Here is a 16,401-nt window from a genome sequence, read left to right as displayed (position 1 = left end):
GTTCTGCTATACGGCATGGAAGCCTGGACACTAAAAAAGATAAACAACAAAAACATTGAGGCATTCGAGATGTGGTGTTACAGGAGAATGTGGAAAATACCATGGACAGAAAGAGTAACAAATCAAGATGTTCTGCTGAAGATGGGGAAGGAATGCGAAGTCATAAAAACCATACAAACGAAAAAACTGGAATATCTGGGCCACATAATGAGAGGAGAAAAGTACTCTCTGCTTAGACTCATAATCCAAGCAAAAATCTCGGGAACGAGAAATGTGGTACGTAGGAGGATTTCCTGGTTGCGAAATTTAAGGGAGTGGTATGGGTGCAGTTCAATATAGTTGTTCAGAGCTGCAGCCAACAAAGTAAAGATTGCTGTTATGGTAGCCAACCTCCGATAGGAGACAGTATTGCAAGAAGAAGTTATGTAGTCTTTCATATGTCTAATCTAATTCATATTTGTTATCTTTCATTTATCTTTATTTTGTTATTTTGATGTTTATTGTTTGTTATGATTTTTATTTTCGACGTTTCTTCAAAGACCAATGACTTTATATGATATAATATACTAAGGATGGAACCTATGAATAAATATTTACGTCCAAAGTAGTCGATAACAATGACCGATTATTGTTTCCGGAATATCAGTGGTGTACAAAAAAAATTCTTTTGGTATAAATATATCAGGTCGGGCCAAAAAAGTGTAAATACATTGTTTTTGTAAACCTTAAACGGACTAGTGAAAAAAAGTTGTATATATTTATCCTAATACTGTGTACCAAACATAGGCCTAAATAAATTAATTTCGACCAGACCCACGGTGCCAAAAAAAAAATTTTTGCCAAAATTTTTTTTGCTTTATTTTTGGGTCGCGCTAGTGTCTAAAATATTAATATCGATGCTATTATCTGGTTAACAAATTTTTATTATGATCTCAAACATTTTAAAGCCTTCAGAAATAAAAAAATATAAGAGGGGAAAAATGTATATTAACTAATTAAGTATGTGCTATGAACTGTGCAGCTTTTTGCTTGAATCACTATTCGCCACGAAAAGTTCTTTACATTGAAATATTATATAAATATTTAACATTATTCGGTATATTCATTCAACCCAGAACTCAACACGAGGAGGTATCTGCACGGCGAATTTCACCCACCACACTCCTTTGCTTAACATTTTTACTTACTCACTTCCTGAAGCATATCAAATATCGGCTAATTCTTTCTGGAAGCAAGTTTAGCTTATATGTAACCATATCTAGATTCTTTACAACAAACTTTTATTGCCGCTTCAGTAATTATCTTTCAACCGATTGAGTATGGCCAGGAAAATTGTCAAAATTTGGAACTTACACTTACATTAATCACAATTTCTTATCGGCCAAATGCTGTGTTAGAGGAGGCTCCGTAATATATAGAACTATTCATCCAGTCTATGAGATCTATATAATCTTCTGAATTAAAATTGATTTGAGGTTCTTTGAAAATCTGATTTTTCATGTCAGCTTTCCTACATTTTAAAATTTTTCTAACAGCAACATCTCTAATATGGTGACGTGCATCTGTTAAAATAGAAATTATAATGTTTTCGGGTGCACAAAATAAGCATTGTCTTGAATAATTTTATTGATAATTGATGATACATTATTGCAAAATCTCTCGAGGCCTGGATTAATTTCCATAGATGCCTAGCACCATCTTCCAATCTTGTGTTTTTATCTCAAACCTCATACGAGAATATATTTTTGTTATAAACTCATCTAACATCTTTAAGCTTTCACAAGGATCAGTTGAATCTACATAAACTCTAAGAATGCGGTTAGCTGTCGTTAACTAACGTGAGTGTTCCATCTTCTCTGGACTCTTCTCTGCCAAACTTTCAGACATACCTATTTTATCTTCAATTGCTTTATGTAGATAGTTTGTACAAATACTGTTGATTTGTACTTGGATCAATTTCATTTACAAGACGCAGGACAGCTTCTATGGTTTTTAATTATATAACAGTCATTTTTTGGCAACTGTGAAGAAGGGATCCAATCGGACCAGAATGTGGATACGGACCTTTTGTGCGGCCATCTAGTTTTTGCAGCAAATGTCGTAAGGGAAGTTCATTAGCGTGCAACAGGCATACACTATACTGTAATGGTTTATTTGCTCGCGTTTCTATAATCCGAATGACTCCACCTTTCCAGCCCGTATTGACCATCACATTCCATAACACGTAATTTGCTTAGATATATATATATATATATATATATATATATATATATATATATATATATATATATTATGGCTTTGTAAGTAGTTTAATATTCCTTCGGCAATATATATGGCACGAAACTGACTAAGAGCCAAGTGACCAAAATATAAACTACTGGCGGTTGCGTGTTGTTACCACTTTCAACTACATTCAATTTTTTAAATAAAATACGCACGGCGTACATGCATGTTTTCATAACAAATTAAAGCTAATTTTTTTCTTAATATGATGATAAAGTCAGCTGTTAAAAACTCGAGGTATCAAAGATAAAATAAAAGACAGCTAATGCGCAACGCTACTGGTTTGAAGTGTCAGTTGTGTGACTTTTTAAAGTATGGGTATCACTTGTCAAACCAGTGTCGTTGAGCCCTCAATCTACATGTAAAAATATCAATAAGTTCTATCCTTAGTATTATTATATCGATGACGTGATTGTAACAAATTTTAACCAGTTAACTGATATACCTATATTTGAAGCGTGCATTTCCATAACGTAGTAAGTGCCAAATTATAAATTTTTCAGGAGGAGTAAAAAACAGTTTTTTATCGAACATGTTTATTTCTTATAATGTAACATACTGAAAAAGGATTAGTTTAAAGGTATTATATAATACAAACATACCGCAAAGGAACAATAAACAAAGCTTACTTAAAAAAAAAATTCAAAAATCTGTCTAAGGTCAAAACGTTGTAAGTGCCATCAGGTTTGCAAGTCAAAACGTTGTAAGTGCCAGATTTTTAACCGTTGTTTCCTACAGTAGAAACTTGCCCTGGTTGACCTAATTTTTCTTTAAAATACTTCTTGGCATCATCGTGAAGATAAGGGAGCATTTTTTCAATATCTGTTCTTTTTTTCTCTGGGATACCAAAGTGAGTTCTAGTTTTTTGAAGGTCTATGATTTTAAAGTCTTCTAATGTTTCTCCAGATTTGAGTACATTGGTCTCACTCCATCCAGCGAGCTCACTATGTCCTTTAGCCACCATCACCGTACCAAATTTCTCTCTTGTAAGACGAAGCTGCGTAGCTGTTGAAATTCCTAACTTCTTTGTGTTCAGTTTATCACAGGCAACGGTTTTGAAATCATAAAAGTCCTTAACCACCATGCACGAGAATGGATTTTTCTGGGCCGCACTAGTAATGATGTTAACAACATTCATCAATGTATAAGACTTACACACTTTTTTACGTTTTTCTATGATTGCGAAATCTCTGTCGCGATTAAGGAAAGTGTGTCCTTTTACAGGAAATTTATGAATAATTTCCTCAAAAACGTTATTTGGTAGTATGGTCAAATACATGGCGATCATGAACTGATTTTTATTTTGACCCCCACAATTATCCGACCACAAAATAAGCTTTTTCTTTCCGTGATTGCCAATTTCCTTAGTAAGGTAAGTATATAAACAGGAGCTAATTTCCAAGGCACCCCTTCCCCCAAAGTCCTCAGTCCATAAACACATGAATCCCTTTCCTGTGATGGAATCGTGAATTCCTAAGTTACACACTGCAAGCTGTTGTGAATAGTACATTTCGGAGTGAGTTAATTGGGGAATGTACATTTGCTGCTGCATATCGAAGGAAAGAACATAGCAATTACTTGTACATGCATTTTTGGTCTCAGTTGACAATGCTTTTGTAGCAGCCTCTGCTCTCCGATGGTGAAGCTCCTGTTCTGTTACAGCAGCTTTATCTCCTGATTTTATTTGAACAGCCAAACTATCACATGTGGAGCATGTATCTACTTTAGGCCTTGCAAAAGATAAGTTAAATTTTGATATAAAAATTTCATTATACCATTGTCTAGTCACTGGTGGTTTGTTAGGCGGCTGATAATCCGCACAATATTTCTCTAAAAATGCACGTACATTCTACTTACGTTTAAATCCGGTGACAAGAAGAGCTTATCCGGGGTTTTCGCCCTTGCGTAGTGGCTCTCAATTTATGGAAAACTTTCGATATGCTCTATAATCTTGTTAGTCCAGACAGTATTGAAAATATTTTGTCGAGCCCCTCCTCGTTTTTCTGACATATCCATTTTACCATCACGAATTTTTTCTCCCTAAAGTAGCACTTTTCTTGGAGTTACGGCAAACGTACTACAAAATGTTTTGAGGCAAACCCTTATTTCAGATCCTCCAGGTAAAAGTAAATGGTAGGTGAAAGAGTGCTTTCTCCTACTTTCACTGGGATGTTCGTACTGACCATGACGTCTCCTTTTGATTAATTGGGGATGAATAAACCTTTGTAGGTAACTTTGCTGGTTACTATAATCAGCCATTTCATAGAAATGATTGTACAACTCAACAAGGTATTCCAGTCTTATGGATCTACATGCTAGTGGACACTTGCATTTTACCTAAAACAAGTTTGGATTATTTAGATAGATTTAAACAAAAAAAAATTATTTAGGTTTTAACGTCTATTTAGATAGGTATCTCTTTAAATCATACTTACATCAGCTGGTGGCATTTTCTTTGTAACGGTCTTTTTATTGACTAGAGAAACATATTCTTCGCCAGAGTTTCTCATTTTCTTGGTTTTATTTTTTTTCCAACTATCAACAATTCTTCTTTTCTTTTTGGACCGTTTTTCTGTAGTTTCATCCATATTCGTTCCAAATACTTATGTTTAAACCCAACCCAACACGTCCAAACAAAAATAATTTAGTAACTGATGCGCCACTCTACATTTAACAGAATTGCACTACGATACTTACAACGTTATGACTTGCACCGCTACTTTATCCCCACTTTTCACGCTGTCGCTAGCCATATCGACATGAAATAAATTTTAGGCGATGGAACATGGCACTTGCAACTCATTTAACTTAAAAAAACCAAATGAGGCATATTGGCACTTACAACGTTATGGAAATACACGCTTCATTTATAATTTAAAATAACTCATAAATCATCCATTTTTCATAAATCAAATAATAAATTACAGCATCATTTAAAAGTATTTTAAACAATTTTCATGATTTAAAGAATCCATTTCTTGTACCAAGTTTACAGACACATTCTGGTAATTTTGCAAAATTATACATGATTTATGACTGCCACTAGAACATAACTGTAAGCTTAGCACAAACACTTACGCTCAATTACAATGTTTTAAGTGTAAGTAAAGCACCCGAGATCCCCTTTAACAAATTTAAACTGTCTTCTTTTATGGGAAAAGTGAAATATATGATCTGGTTCGGTAACAATTTATTGAATACAGGTTCAACTGACAGATTTATGGTCCTCGTCTATGTTAAAAGTACCAAGTGTTACAGAGTTTGTAGAGTTCGTGAGGGAATTCTCTGAACAGTCAATAAACTGAACACTGAGTTACGTTTGAACGCGTAAACAAAGATTTGCTATACCGCATGAAACGTTTTAAGAAAATGTTTGCTTTAAAATGTTTATCCTATATAGATGCATGATTTAGTTACCAGTGGTTTATACTTGTGAATCTTCTAAGGGAAAATAACATAAATCGTAGAGATTTACAAATTATTTAATCAACATTAAACAACAAGGATTATAGTCGAAGGAAACCGAGGATTTTAATAAGGATGTATACTTTTATCACTATTATTAAGCGCCTGTAACGAAATTAAATTTTAGAAGACTGTATCATGTTGTAGATGGTATTTGTAGTTGTATCAAGAGATCTAGTCAACAATCACAAAACTATACAAAAACATGGTAAATCAACATGATTAACAGAAAATAGAGATAATACAAAACAAATTAGATTTGAAATAGAAATGCAAGATATATATTCATAAATAGGTATTACGTCTTCTCCATACTGCATTATGGTTGAGACACATGGACAATAAAAACTCAATTGCCTTCGTATTTTATGCCTAATGGTTACTGACTTTATAATTCTTAATATTTTTATTTCGGTAGTTTTCAGTATTCTTTTTACTGTTAATGTTTTGACTCTGGACTTTGCGGTGTAGAATCAGTTATATCAGCTGATGCACCCTACCAAAACCAAGGATATGTTGAATCCTATTGATTTTACTATCAGTTGGCGTATACCTACCTGAAAAATGTTGAGTCTACCGTTGATTTGTTAGTTCGAAATTCTTGTTCCTAAGATATTGGAACCACCTAAAATCTCGTAAGTCGATTTTTGGTCAATTATGACTTTTATACTTTTTGGTTTATATTTTTACATAGTTTTTAAACTACGAAAGCTTGTAAATCAGTATTTAAAGTTAATAGTACTAGTGACATCTACAAAAACTTCGTAAAACTAATCGTTAGCAGAAACCTCTTAAGTTCGACTTGAGTGGTTTTGAAGTTTAATTTTGTGGCACTTCCAAAAAATATTTCATGACTTGGTTGGTTGTCAATTTTGGTGTTGTGTTATTGAGAAGATAATAGCTATTCTTGTTACATAATTTGCATAACGAATTTAAGAGGAAAATATATTCTAAGCTTAATTAAAACAGACAGTGTAGATTTTCAAGAGTGGTAAGTTTACGTTGTATATTTTTAATATACTTTTAATTATAATAATATATTTTTAAGTTAATTTGTTGGTAATAAATAAAGGGAGGTTATCTTTTTAGTGTACAAGATGCTCAGGCATCACTTAGTGATAATAAATGGGCAGATAAAAGCCGTTATTTAAAATATTTATCTCAGAGTTTGAATAATATTAATAATGATGCTATAATTTTAAATTCTGAAGAAGCAAACCATTTGAAGACAGTGGATCTGAATATGTAGTGTCTATCGATGACACTGATAAAAGTGACCAATTTACCAATGAAGCAGGAATTGACAATAAAAATCAAACCAAAAACAAAACGGCGAGAAAATGGAATGTAGGACAAAGAAAATGGGGTCGGTCTATCAACAGAATAAAAAGAATGAGATGCGAGAAATATGATTCCAAAATGTATGAAAAAAGTACCAAAAAGTATGTAACCGTTGAAAGAAATAAACGACAAATGGGTCCAGCTTGTGAATGCAAATTGTCTTTAAATTCATCAAAACTCTTTTGCAGAAAATTTAGTCAAGAAAATAAGTTACAGCTGTTCAATAATTTTTGGCAGTTGAGTTGGGACGAGAAAAAATTTTTTGTGAAAGGTCTTGTTGATACAGCATCAATTAAACTATGCAAAAAAGGTAACTAATAATAGTTTTAAAAATAATGTGTTAAACTAAGGATGCCACAAAATTCATTTAATTTGAACGCACTCAAAAGTTTGGGGAGATTTAGGGCTGCACACCCCCCTTAAAATTTTTCTGTGCGCTAGATTTTGTTGTTTCTTTTTTATGAAAAATGCTTTCAGAACAAGAAAGTACCGCGTCCATTTTTATTACAAAATGTCAAGTAGTTTAGGAGATAATGCAAAAAAAAACAATTTTTATTTTGTAACTTCAAAGGGCTGTAACTTTTTTGTGTACACTTTTGTACTAAGGTAAGTTGGATTCAATCAATTTATTTTTGTCCCCGAAATGCGTGATTTAATTAATGACATACCTTTTTGAAACACCCACTATATGTGAGGACTTTATATGCTGTACGTAGTAGAGAAATTCCAAGGTAGTTTTTGCACTGGAGTTTGTCCCCTTTTTTATTATATTGCCTATTAAAGACAGTTAACTAGAAATGAATGTGAAAAAAAAACAAATAAAAACAAGGATTAATAAATGAGAAAAAAGAGAACTAAAATGAGGAACTTAAAACATTATGGGCGCGAGTTGGAACCTGAAATGTTTTAAGTTTTTGTAAAATCCTGAATTAGCCTTAGCTGCGCACCAATAGCCGACCCTTCCCTATACATTTTTATTGTTAAATTGTTGCTTTAATTTTACTATGCGGCAAGGTGTTGGCAATTTATGTGACAGGCGTAGCATGTAAAAGTAATATTTAGATTTGCCCAGTAATTGGTTTCTTCTTTAACCTTTAAATCACTCTTTAACTTAATTCAATTGCCTGCTTACCGAAGTCTTTTTACTCTTTATTTTCATATAAAATCTATTTAAATGCAACAACCTAACACACGAAGTCCGTTTTTACCGCAAAACAAATCTATAAATTTTATTTTCAAGTCGAAACGGCCATCATCTGTGGATATCAGTATGTAGTTAATGGTACAACTCTTAGTTCAATTGAAGGACTTATTACTTTACAGTTTATGAATTTAGAGTTTAATATCGGTAAGATATTGCAGTGGCGTGCAAATACAAGATAATTATTTTTGTAGAAAATATAGTACCAATCAGGGGATATTAGCAGCTAGACGGAAAGCGTAGACAGGGAAATTAGCGACAGCAACTTATTATTTTATATTATATATTTTTTTATTTCATTTTCTTAACATTCCTATGCTATTATTAATTTATTTTTGACCCTTTTCTCCACCAAAAAACTTAGATTCCCATATTCATTAATTCCTTACTTTTATTTCGACGGATGTACATTTCGAGAAAAACAGTCTGCGATATCAAACAATATCTGGCAAACGAATTAAGCTTTTCTATTTGCATCATTCGCTGAGGATGGCATGAGAAAAGTTACCAATTTATCTTTGTTTAATGCATTTACACCAGTAGAACGATCCTCTAATAACAGTCACAGAAGTCGTTTTGTCGATGCTGTTTTTTTGCTACATAAAGTGGTTTGGTATCGAAATTCGTCTTTGAACAACATTCTATGTTTAAGTATGTTGGGTATGTACAAGAACACTACTTGATGGCTACTACAAACACCTCGATATCGCAGGATAAACATTATCCCCAAATAATTTTTTCTTTGTAATGTAAAGAACAAAACAAACTTAATAGATCTTCTTAAAACTGCTCTATCAGAGGTGGGTTTTAGTATTGACCAGGCTGAACCAGATGTAGATACAGTCTCATTCTGCGCTTGCTGCATCCCACTCCTTTGATTCTGTAACTATTTTAGCAGAGGACATTGACATTTTTGTCTTACTCACGGTATTAGGAAGGAAGCAGTCCAACGTATTTTTCTTTAAACCTTCAAAAGGATGTAAGTCGGATCAATTATACTGTCCATATGGCGACATCATTGCAGAGAATTTGTTGTTTCTCTACGCCAACTCAGTTGGCATCTAGAGCCCATAACGAGACATTGTTAAGGGTTAGCAACCCTCAATTGGGAGTCTTACGTTGTCATGCAGGGTATTTGTTAAAAATTTTAAGGTCACACCAACTTTTTAACAAAGATGCAACAAACAACAAATGTTGTAACATTTTAAGGGTTATTGCCCAAATATTTAGTGGATTGACTCATGTACACCTGGTAAGTACACTGATGATGAACTTGTTAATCCGAAAACGTTCTGTAATGTAGTCAGAAAGGGTCTTTCAATTATATACCTTTTATAAAGAATTTTTAAATACAATTTTTGTGATTTATGGTATTCAGCCAACTACAAGAATTACAGTTTCCTTGTGTATTTATTTTTAATAAATGCAATCAGGAGGTAGATCAGTTTTTTCTGAATATATCGTTTATTCGCTTATTCTTCTATCAATTCTTGGACAAAACATTACGAGATAGGATTATGTGTGGATTAAGATCAGAAAATATTCAACGGAAACTGTTAGCGGATAAAAATTGAACATTTCAAAGTGCGTATAAAGCTCCGCGAGAAACAGAATTAGCCAAAACGCAAGTTAGAAATTTTCCTGAAGAAACTAATGTAAATACTATCAGAAACACCAGTTATAAAAGTTATAATAAGCCAAAAGTGATGGGTTACAAAAATAATCAGTCATTAAATTTTAAATGTGGTGAACGTGAAGAAGTTTGCGACAAATGTCATCGGCGGCATGTAAAAGATAAGTGTCCAGCCACAAGCTGGATATGTTTTTCGTGTCAGTGATTTGGCCATGTTAGATATCTTGGTTATCCAAGTTGGCCAGCATGGGGGAACAAAATCAAGATGACAATATTATGTCTAGTGTATCTAGTGCAGATCAGTTTGAATAGGTAAATAATGATCTGTACGTTTTAAACGATTAAAATAATAAATCAGGTTATAAAGTGATGTTAAAGGTTAATAAAGTGCCAATACAGTTTGACGTTAATACAAGTGCTTGTACGACTTGAATAACACACAAAACGTTGGTTGAATTATTAGATGTACACCTAAATAAAGTGTCAGTCAAATTAAATTTAGTTTCAGGTCAAAAGAAATTGTAACATTGTATATTGCAACGAAATAGCGCACCTCCGATGGATCACGTGTCACAATTATCAGAAAAATGAGTCCAGAATATACGATAGTGGCCGTTCGGTGCCTTTGAAAACATAGAATAGAGATGGGCTAATCGAGAAAATTCTGAAGTAATCACTTTTGCTATATAAACAGAGCGCTCTTATGAGTGAGTTAGTTGATAAGATAATATCGTGCTGTAAACTTATAAATAAATAGTTTTAAATAAATTAGAACCACTCGTTTTATTTTAAACACGCTACAGTGGTGCCACGTGTGTGGAAAAATTTATTAATTCCAAAATAAATTAAACAGTGAATTTTGAAAAGACTTAAAGAAGTATGTAGACAAAACAATGTCTAGAACATTTGATGATGTGTGTGTAATCAGAAAGAGGGGATGGCATTAGGTAACTATTTTATCACAAATATTTAGAAATTTAGAATGTCATATTAAATAATTATTTTAGAGTCTTTAAGGAACTGTTTGATAATATCATTACTAGTTTTTGTGCTGAAATGTGTGAAATATTTACCGGTAAACTTACATTCTGCTCTTGAAGTTGAACAATTAGTACCAACTTTTGTAGGGTATTTATTAAGTTCAAAATTAAAGATTAACTGTGAACTTAATAATTTAAGTCTGAGGTAAAGTTGTTATCACATGAACAAAGAAAGTTGATACGCATTTCGATTTTACCTAAATGTACAGGATAGTTGACATTATTTAATCTTAAACGGCTTAGGGATGATAAAAGATACAGAAAAATGTAAACGACGTAGAAGAAAAGATCAAACAGTTAGAGAGTATAATAACCAATACGAATGCAGTAGTTTTAGATCCTGTAGTGAAAGAAGAATCACCGACAGACGAAACGACACATGATATGAGATTCATATTGCCACCACTTGAAGGAAAAACTTCTTGGTAGACATACCTTAGACAATTTGAAGATATTTTGACAGCCAATCATTGGACCGAACAATAAAATGTTGTTTCCTTGACTGCTGCTTTACAAAGTGATGCTGCATATATCCTAATATCGATTCCTAAGGCTCAAGAAAAATGTTACCACACCTTGTTCACTCGACTAGACAACCGCTATGGATATGCCAATCTACAACTAGTCTACAAAGCACAACTAAGAAGTTGAATTCAACGAGTAAGTGAGAAGCCAGAATTTGAAGCAGATGTTGCTCGTATACTGCGGTTGGCTTATCCAGAGGCACCAGATAACATTTTATAAGAAATTGCTATAGATACATTCGTCAATGGGTGAAAAGATAGTAAACTACTAAAAGGAGCTCTCCAGGGCTGGAGAGTCTTGTAGATTCTGACATTCTGTCATCCTGCGCATTCACGTAAAGTCACTGTTCGGCAAGTTCAGATCTAAGAGGTGAGCAGTGTCACAATTCTCAAAAGGATGACTCTAGAATATATAAAATTGCCGGCGTTATCGATAGTGGCCCTTGCCGTCGAGAATAGAGATAGGATGACCGAGAAGATTCTGAAGTAAATACGTTCGGTATATAAACGGAGCGCTCCTACGAATTAGTTAGTTGATAACATAATATCGTATTGTAAACTTATGAATAAATCGTTTTAAATAAATTAGAACTACTCGTTTTATTTTAAATATGCTACATTATCGATAGGGGATTGTAGAGTCAGTGTATGTAATACAAAGAAAAGGAATCTGTTCCTTTACTTGGTAGGAATTGGTTAAATTTAAGATTGTTTTTGATAACAGTTTATGTTCCTTCATGTAGAAATTTGAAATTAAGTTCAATACATAGAATAATGTAGTACCTACTGAAAATAAAGCATATGATATGTTATTTTTCATTGAAACCAAAGGTAGATTGAGTTAGTTTTAAATACTTAGATTGGACGAATATACTTAATGTCAAAGTAAATTTAGATAAGTGCAATTTATTTTGAATCATAAGTACAGTATTTAGGGCATAAAATTGATAGTTTTGGAGTAGATCCAACTGAAGATAAATTACGGGCAATAAGAGAAGCACCTGTGACTAGAAATAGTACTCAGTTAAGAGCCTATTTAGGACTTATTAACTATTATAACAAGTTTAATAAAATTGAATCAATCTTCTTCTGATTTCCAGTTTCTATTTATCTCGGTCGTTCCAAAGTTTTTTTCAACTCCCCTCTCCCTTAAGTCTTTATCGATTCCTTCTGTCCAACTTAATCTCGGTCTACCTTGCTCTCTTCTTCCAAGCGGTGTAAAGTTCAATATTTTCTTTGGTATTCTGTGTTCATCCATTCTTTGGACGTGTCCATACCATCTGAGTTGATTTATTCTGATGTCCTCTGTTATATTGTGCTTAATACCTATAATTTCTCGTACTCTTTCGTTTCTAACTCTGTCGAATCTTGATTTTCGAGCCGATCTTCTCCAGAAGTCCAATTCTGTTGCTTCTAATGCTTTTAAGCTTTTTTCTTTCAGTGACCATACCTCACTTCCATATGTAACAATGCTTTTAATAATGCTGTTATAGATTTTGTGTTTGTTTTCTTTGGAGATTGTTTTGTCCCACAGTACACTGTTTAATTGTCTAATGGCTTGTCTTGCCTGGCTACTTCTATGTTTAATTTCTTCATTTAATTTGCCATCGTTGGTTATTTGCATGCCTAAATATTTGTATTTTTGACAGTGATTTATTTCTAGCTGTAGTTCTTCCAAGATTAGAGTTTGTTGAATTTCCCCAATACACATGTATCCAGTTTTCTTGATATTTACTTCTAGCCTCCATAGTTCGTATTCTTTGATAAGTTTACGGATCATATATTCGAGGTCTTCATAGTCTTGGGCCATCACTATCTGGTCGTCTGCAAAACTCAATGTGTACAATATTGCGTCGTTTAGAGGAATTTCCATGTTTCTCCATTTTTTTCCACGTCTTCATCGCTTGCTCCGAGTAGATCTTAGTTAGATCTTAGAACAAAGTAGGAGACACGCAGCATCCTTGTTTGAGTCCTGTGCTGATAGTGAAACCCTTGGATACCTCCTGATCTTTCTTCATTTTACTTCTGTTGTTCTTGTAGAGGTCTTGAATAGCCTTGATTAAGGTTACACTAATATTTGTTTCCTTGAGAGCTTCCCAGAGTTTTTGTTGTGGCACACTATCATAAGCTTTTTTAAGGTCCACGTAAGCCGGCCTGTTCTTCGGCCGCCATATCACAGAATTCATCTTTCATTCTCTTTTTGATGAATTTCATTGATGAAAGATGGTGCTAAGGACTGCGATTCCTCGATAATTGTCACATACATCTTTACTTCCCTTCTTATGTATTGTCGTGATAAACGATGTCCTCCACTCCTCTGGTACACTCTCTCCATTAATATATTTTTGGTAAAGGCTGGCTAGCTGGTTATATAATTTGCTTGTACCGTACTTGAGTAGCTCAGTTGGGACATTGCCAGGGTCTGGTGATTTTTTATTCTTTAATGCTTGGCATACTCGTGTTACTTCTTTGTCGTCGATCCTAATTGGGGAAGCTAGTGAATGTACTTGCACCTTTGATTGTGTTTGAGCTGTTTGCAAATATTCTGCTTTTTCTTCAGCCAGTAGATTTGCGAAATATTCGTCCCATTTATCTAGATTGATCGGTGAGATGATGTCTTTAGTCTCATCTTGTCTAAGAAATCGAAGTATTTTACAGCGTTCGGTGCTTCTGCTACCCCCAAGTAAGTGTTTATTATAATAATAAACAATTCTATCGTGTAATTTACCTTCTGTATAAATTATTAAAAAATTTCTTGTGATGCTTCTAATTTAATACTTCGTCTTTTAGTTTTTGATCCTTTTGTCCCTTTTTCACTCTGTTACTCTCGGTGAAAGTTCCTCTATTTCCATCTTTTTGCGGGTTACTTTAATAATAAGTTTCTTATAATATCAGTAATCCCTTGCAAGGGACTTTAATAATTAAAAAACCCAAAATATTAAGTTACTTTTACTCATGCATCTTTACCGATAAAAAACGTAAATATTGAGTATACACGAAGATAATTCCCACATACGTGCCATCAGATTTCGATTCATATTTCCATCTTTTTGCAGGTTGCTTCAATAATAAGTTTTTTATAATATCAGTAAGCCCCTGCAAGGGGCTTTAATAATTAAAAAACCCAAAATATTAAGTAGCTTTTACTCATACATATTTACCGATAAAAAACGTAAATATTGAGTATACACGAAGATAATTCCCTCATACGTGCCATCAGATTTGGTTCAACAAACTGTCATAAAAAGTGAAGGTTAATCTCAATCTTATTAATATCTTTAATTACACACACCGAAAGAATTTAATGTCATGTAATAAAAACTGGTTTCGCGAGCATGATCTGTAATACGACTCTAGGCTACTTGTCTCTTTGTTTTTTTATGCTTATTTTTTACATTTCTGCCATCGCGTTTTTGTCTTGATTAAATGGATAGCCTGCGAAGAAACAAATGAAAAGATTTATGGCCAGGAAGTTGGATTTCGGGTAACTTTGTTTTAAATAACAAAGGATAATATATTTTCGGTTGTTTACCTCATTGTTTAAAGGTTATTAAACTGTTGTAAGTTTGTTTAATAGTATTTAGCATACTTGTGCACTTGTGGCCTTTAAAAATAAAAATAAACATTATTGTACGGTTTCGTGATTTGATACATTTTATGGTTTCTTAATTATAATTAATTAATCTCATGTAACTGTATTTTTTCTTGAAATATTTGTTTTTCAAGGTTCACGACTATTCAGTTAAAAATTAATATTCCAGTATGACTCATACACATAATTCATAGTTCTGTGATCTACATTTTTTTGAATAATGTTATTATCTTGGAATTAAATTTTAGCAATTTTTTTTATTTCTACCAATATCATTATTACAATTTTCCGAAATCTTTCCGAAAATTATCTGGTGTGCGACAGTGCCGTAGTCAGGACTTTTTTCGGCGGGTGCCCACTCGTTTTTCACCCCTTCGCTTTCTACAAATAATTATTTAATTTTTTTTAATAATTATTTTTATAATTTTTTTATAAGAATAGGTACTTCTTTTAATATATCTTTAATATATCAATACAATGGTCCTGATAAAATATTTTTGTAGGTATCTATTATTAATGAATATGTAGGTATATGAGAAACAGTATTTGAAACAGTATCTGTATCTGTATAGTAGGGAGGGCGAGTTAAGTTCCACAGCACTTGGGCCACAATTGACCCATTGAGCATCCTCCCAGGGAGCAGCCGCCCTTAGCTCATTGTCCATTCTGCCATTTCTACGAAGGTGGACAAGTCACCAGAAGACATCTCCCTTATGTGGGCAGGTGTGGACCAGGACTCGCCGAACGCGTACTCTCGTATTATTGATAACTCCGGGCATTCACATAGAACATGCTCTACAGTTTCGTCTTCTCGTTCACACTTCCTACATAGAGGTATGTCTGCTAGCCCCAGTGTGAGGAGGTTTTGCTTAATTGACAATGATCAGTTAAAAACCAACTGTCAAGCGTAGGTTTTTCCTGGTCATTCCCAAGTACTTCTTTGATGCTGACTATTTACGGTTACTTAGTGTTATTCTGGCAGGTCTACATCCTTGCCCTTCTTCTCATCTTTTTACGATTTGCGTATGGGAGTGACATTTGACAATTTCCGTGATTGTTGTAGTTGACCAACCAAAAATATCCCCAGGTCCTAAGAGTCTTAGGCCTGCCGCCTTCCTAGCCAATTGGTCAGCAATGCGATTGCCTTTATTCCTATCGTGTCCTTTAACCCACCTCAGGATGATGGTATTACCATCCGTTAAAAAACAGTATTTGTAAGAAAAAGGAATGGCGTTTTGTTTTAAAAAAATTATAAATTTATAAATTATGTTTTTCACGACATTACTATATTTCTTTTTTAAATTGAAATATTTGAAATCTTG

General features: G+C 33.4%; 1 protein-coding gene across 3 annotated transcripts in view; it reads right to left on the bottom strand.

Annotated features, from left to right (window-relative positions):
- LOC140434281 (uncharacterized) overlaps window positions 1–16,401 on the bottom strand; it is a 111,516-nt gene that overhangs the window by 21,331 nt on the left and 73,784 nt on the right. The window lies entirely within an intron of this gene.

Source organism: Diabrotica undecimpunctata, chromosome 2 (assembly GCF_040954645.1).
Source record: "Diabrotica undecimpunctata isolate CICGRU chromosome 2, icDiaUnde3, whole genome shotgun sequence".
NCBI classification, from domain to species: Eukaryota; Metazoa; Arthropoda; class Insecta; order Coleoptera; family Chrysomelidae; genus Diabrotica; species Diabrotica undecimpunctata.
This window is presented reverse-complemented; position numbering and strand designations above follow the sequence as displayed.